Source organism: Pyxicephalus adspersus, chromosome 1 (assembly GCF_032062135.1).
Source record: "Pyxicephalus adspersus chromosome 1, UCB_Pads_2.0, whole genome shotgun sequence".
In the NCBI taxonomy this organism is placed as follows: domain Eukaryota; kingdom Metazoa; phylum Chordata; class Amphibia; order Anura; family Pyxicephalidae; genus Pyxicephalus; species Pyxicephalus adspersus.
In genome coordinates this window covers 32,705,550-32,711,565 of record NC_092858.1, presented here as the reverse complement: position 1 = coordinate 32,711,565, position 6,016 = coordinate 32,705,550, and the positions used below count along the sequence as shown (strand labels likewise).

At 36.7% G+C, this 6,016-nt stretch overlaps 1 long non-coding RNA gene across 1 annotated transcript in view; it reads left to right on the top strand.

Moving 5' to 3' along the window:
• Positions 1-5,816, top strand: part of LOC140326753 (uncharacterized) — a 15,714-nt gene extending 9,898 nt beyond the window's left edge. Inside the window, exon 3 of the long non-coding RNA XR_011919923.1 lies at positions 5,447-5,816. This is a non-coding gene — a long non-coding RNA (uncharacterized lncRNA). The remainder of the gene's footprint in view (positions 1-5,446) is intronic.
• Positions 5,817-6,016: the final 200 nt, after the last annotated feature.

Below are 6,016 nucleotides of genomic sequence, written 5' to 3'. Positions count from 1 at the left end.
GGGAGTCAGGAAAAGAAGATCCAATTATTTGTCAGCTGACATCACTGATTTGGGTCCAGTAGGTCTGAATAATCGGGCAAGCCCACCAAATGTTTAGCATTGTGCCCTCAACTTGGTTACACCTCCAGCATAAATGTGAAGACTCTGGGACCACTTATGAATGCAATCTGGAGTAGCATACCACTGTGTCAAAATTTTGTACAAGGTTTCTTGCAGTTTAGTACTAATGGAGAATTTGTGTGCCATCATGCACATATTCTGCCATTGTTGGTCAGAAAACTCAACCTGGAATGCTGATTCCCAAGCCCGCTAGGCCCTAAAGTTATCTTTGGAAACCAAATTACACAGAAAAGAATACAGGAAGGAAACCGCGTGGCGAACCTCCGTACCTTTCAGGTAGATCTAGCACCGATGAAGATTGAAAAAGGTCTTCTCTTCTCTCAATGTCAGCAATATAATTTTTAATTTGAATGTAAGACCACCATAAAATTGCATCACCTTCCACTAACTCTTTGTATTCACTGCTAGGCTTAATTCTGCTGTGCTCAGGAAGTCAGCTACCTTCGGTGGTGATACCCCTTTCCAGTTTTGTAAAAACGAGTGCTGTAAGCCAGGTGGGAATTCTGGATTACCACATATCGGTCTTATTAAACCTGGTACAGAGGAGAATCCCTCCCTTCTGGAAAGCAATGAAAAAACATGAAACGTGCACCAATAGTAGGGTGTTTTTAAGGGCTATGGGTACCAATTTCCTGGCAACCCAAAAATTTTAAGCAATTGGGATTTTACTAAGGGAGGCTTCAACCTGGGTCCACCGTTGTGCACTTTTTTGTTAATGATTATCAAAAGATCTTTCGTGGATCGTTCATTTCCAATGTCAATTATTGCACGTGTGTACGCAGTCTTAGGCTCCCACATTAGAGGGTGGGTGAGAGAATGGGAGAGTAAACAGCTAAAGTTCGTCAAGCAGTTAAGTCAGAGGTAAATGCTAAAGTCTGGTTGGCCATACAAGTACTATCTGATCATTCCTTGTTGGCCAGAAGCTTATAAACATACACTATTAGCTCAGCTGAGCATTCCTGCTTCTGAAATGAAAAAGGAGAAGCTGTTGCCAGTAACTGAAAACTGTTTTATCAAGAGGAAAACAATAGAAATTGTTCCAATATAATCAATCACAATGTTTCTAGAGATCTGGGGTAGATGGGGGGTTTGCATAAGGATCCAATGCCAGTAGACATTAGACTAATGCCTGACTGTTATATCCCCCAATCTTACACTTTACAGAGCTTACATTTTTTGGATAATCAAATGAGCATAAAATTAGTGTTTAGGACATAAGCTAGTTGCAACTATTGTATTCTGCACTGACTGTACATTCTTTAAGACAAATGCTAAATGTTTCAAAAATGCACTACACAGCCATAGTGGGAACCGAGCCCAAAAAAGCATGCACAGGAAGATTTTCAACATGTTGGATAATTATGTTATGATTAACAGCCTTAACCACTGGAAGCAATCAATCTCTCCCTGGAGACACAAAAAGTCTTATTGTAACAAACTGATATTAGGTATTACTTCTTATCAGGTTTATTACTACTCAACCTTTAATCCTAATTGAACAATGGCCATTGTTTCACACTTTTAGAAACTTCATAATAGTTTGCAAAGCCTAATTTGTTCAAAAGTAAACATTATCTGTCTCATTGCACACTATCCTTAAACAAATGGACTGCGTTCATTAGGACACCCCTTATATTTTGCTAATATTTCATAAAATAACATCTGAAACTGGTTTATCAAGAGGAAAACAACAGCAATTCATTGTTCCAGCGTGATTAATTACATTGCTGCTTCTCCCACCACTTAGATTGTAAACTCTTCGGGGCAGGGTCCTGTCCTCCTCCTGTGTCACTGTCTGTATCTGTCTGTCATTTGCAATCCTTATGTAATGTACAGCGCTGCATAATATGTTGGCGCTATATAAATACTATTTAATAGTACTAATAAATCGGTGGTGGGGGTTGCATTATGATACAATGCCAGTAGATTCTTGCCTGATTGGGTGACTGTTATATCACACAATCTTATGTTTATGGGAACCTTTTAATGTACGTTAATTTAAAAAAAGAGTTAATTTTTTTAGACAATCAAATGAGCAGAAAATTGGTGGTTAAGATATAAACTAGTTGCAACTATTGCATTCTGCCCTGAGTGTACATTCCTTGTAAACCAATACTAATAATACTAATAGTAATAATACTAATAGTAATTTGTAACTGTGCCATCTTTAGACAAATTCTAGTTACTAGCTGGTATACTAATTAAGTGCTTATATGTATACAATAAGAATTCAAATTAAATGTCTGCCCTAACAGCCCATTAATAGCTGTTGGATGCATGCTAACGTGAATGGCGACATGCTTGTGTTTTCAATAATGCACTGCTCAGCCATAGTGGGAACCCAGCCCAAGAAAGCAAGCACAGGAAGATTTTCAACATGTTGGATAATCTATGATATAATTAGCAGACCTAACCTTGGAAGCATTTGATCTTACCCTGGAGACACAAAAAAACAGATTGTAACAAAGGTGTCTAAAATTAATTATTATTTGTTATCAAGTTGATTACCAATCAACATTTAGTCTTAATTGAACAATGGCTATTGTTTTACACATTCAGAAACAGTAAAGGTGCGTACACACTTCCAATTTTTATCGTTCCAATCGAACGACGAACGATCGATTGGGCAAAAAATCGTTCGTAAAAAAGTAACCAACGACGCCGACGAACGAGGAAAGTCGCTGGAAACGAACGACCGGACCGACGGATCGGATTGGACGACGATCGTTGAACATCGTTCGTGTGTACGGTCGTTCGTTGATCGTCCATGGGCTGAGCATACGTAATGAACGAACGTCCGTTCACTTTCCTGTCGTGCACATAGTTCCTCTATCGCTCAAACGATCGTATCTATTGTGTGTACAATATCTACGAACGATCGTGTCGTTAACTCTATGTGCAGGATCGGTGCTATACGATCGTTCGCATATATCGTGCATGAACGTTCGTCGTTCGTTTTCCAACGATAATAATTGGAAGTGTGTATGTAGCTTAACAATTGTATGTAACGCATAATAAGGTAAAAAGTAAACATTTTCTATCTCATTGCACAATATCTTTAAACAAATGGCCTGTGTTCATTAGGAATGCCTTATAGTTGTCTAATCTTTTCATAAAATAACTCTTATCTTTTAGTTGCACCTAGAATAAAATCAGAAACAGAGTTACAAATTGATGCAAATACAGATTGTATTTTATCGGACAGAATCTATATGCAGCAAGTTCACTTGTAGTATCCTAACTACATCTCATTACTGCGTTGTGTCCTAGCTGGGCCAAAATTGAACCTTACTAGTATTGTCCTTGACCCCATATTGGTACACATTTATACAGCTGTGATTCCCAATAGTGCTATTTTTTACAAATAGTGCCGTGGCCTTCAATATTACAATCACAGGTGTAGTCAGACGTTCTTATGTAAAGAGAAGATCTATGGACAAAGTGAGGACAGCAGCACAGCTGCCACACCAAATGGGAGTCATCAGACAGCTGTGCAGGAAGGACAATGTCACAAGAACAGTTGCCCATGAACAGTGGCCCAATAAGTGTACTGATAAAGTTGACACTTTAGGAAAAAGGTTTCGCCAATTTATAGATATACACTCCAGATGCAAAGTTTAATTTAAATAAATTCCCATTGTGGCCATAGACAAACCATATACCAAGAGTGATGGGGTGCTTTAGAAATCATACCAGCCTTCAATGAATTGGCACATGCCGTAAAATTCATCCAATATTGCAGTGTAATACATGTATTGTGTTTTTGTAGATGATTGACTGTTCATCACAGATTCTTCAAAGCACCAATCTCTACTAGCGATAATGACCACAGCTCGCTGTCACTCACCATGCAATTCTTTAACTAAAAATCTTAACTAGCTTAAAATCCTGAACTAGTTTACCTTCAATTCCTTTTCCCTTGCTCTTCAAACTATCCTAATTAAAACTTTCCCCCTATGTACCCAGTTCCTCCTTGCACTTGTGCAGTAATGTCTTGACATTTACAGGATTCCCTTTTCTAGAAATTTCTATAGTAATGTTTTAAAGTTACCCATAAGATGATAGTGTCCTGATCCAAATAAATATAGAGAGATTGGGTTCAGTCATATTTCCATGGTCTATTTCTAAACTTGCACAGTCTGCATAAAAAATAGTGAAAAAATGGTTGTTCTTAAAGGATTTTTCCCAGCCAATTCTGCTGAAATAACTTCATGGCAATCCGAGTCAGAGAATAAACATGCACATTGGGCCAACCTTGGCAGAAAAACTAGAGTAAGCTCGTTACATTTCACCATAATTTACTCCCCCGGGACTGGTGAACAACAATGTCTGATAAAGTCTGAGCTTTTCCAATGACATTCAGAGTTTAGTTCATTCCTAGCTCTATTCTTTAGATGCTTCTTGAAATTATTGATCTTTGATCCAAAGACAAATTTTAATTTGATTTCTAATGATTTACATATTTAGGTTTATCTGTTGGTTTATTTTTTCACTTTTGTGTTGACAGAAACTGTAGAAACAATCCTACAGCTAGACCTCACTAAAACGAAAATTAAAAACTAAATTCTTACATGTGTTTCTGATACCATCATTCTGTGAAAATAAAAATAGCCCTGGCAGAATAAGTAGACTTTAGCTGTCTACGGACGGTAAATTTTGTCACCAAAAACAAACATTAGAATGAGTGAGCGCTGTACAAACAATTTTTTGAACTTTTTGAAGATTACCATTAAACTTATTGTTTTTAATAAATCTAATGTCTTATTCAGTTTTTCCTCAAGGGCCTCAGGGGGGCCCTTGAAATAGCTTTATATACTATCAGCTTACAGTATATTAACATGATGGTCAGTAGGAAGAATGCTTCTTACATTACTGGCCAGTGGGAAGAATGTCACCCTTACAGACAGCCAAAAAGAGCATTGGTGTCAATAACCTAAGAAGCTCAAATTGCTCAAGGAACCCCTGGCAACATCCGGAGGAACCATAAGGTTCCGTGGAATCCTTTGTTGAGAAACACTGGTCTATTCTATCCTATTCTATATAGCTATCCAAAGCCTGACTAAAACCTAAACTATTTATCTAATCTTGCAGAAATGTAGAATTTAAGTAACACCCTACAGTATAATGGCTAACTTACTTCATTGCTTATCATGGGTTTGGGGACCAGTGTGATGTTTTTTTGTACTTCATACAATTTTAAAAATGTTTCTGTAACCCACTGATTTATACCCATAATTACCTAAAGAAGCAATGAAATACAACCATAAATAAAGTTTTTCTTAATAGGATAAAAAAAGTAATAATGATTTTATCTTTCCTTTTTTAGATGAATGACTACCATGGTACAAGACTTTTCTAACTGATCATGGAAAGATTTGGTAAACTCCTTCACCAACAATCATAAATGACCAAGTAGTAGAAAAACCACAATTAGTACATTCAAACCAAATGGAAGAATCCCTTGCACACAGATAACATTATGTATTTCAAGATTATTACTAAAGACCAAGCCTAGTGTCACCAGGTACCTCCCTACTGAGAATATTTGTAGAGTCACAACCCCCAATAATAATGATACATATGTATCGGATAAGTGAGAAAAATAGAACAAACTGTAAAACAATTTTTTTTTCAAATGTATAACATTTATAATTGCATAGAATGGCGGATAGTGAGGGCTGAGGGCCTTTCTGTAGTACATACAAGCATAATAAATGATTTGTAATAAACTATTGTTTTATTTTTTTTGGTGAGGTAGATTCACATTTTTAACATTGTTATACTTTTTATGACTGTCAATATCTAAGGGCTAGTACACACACACATTTTCTTTTTACGTCTAATTGACTTTGATTTAATCTAAAATAAATCCATAACATCAACTTCCAATCCATTG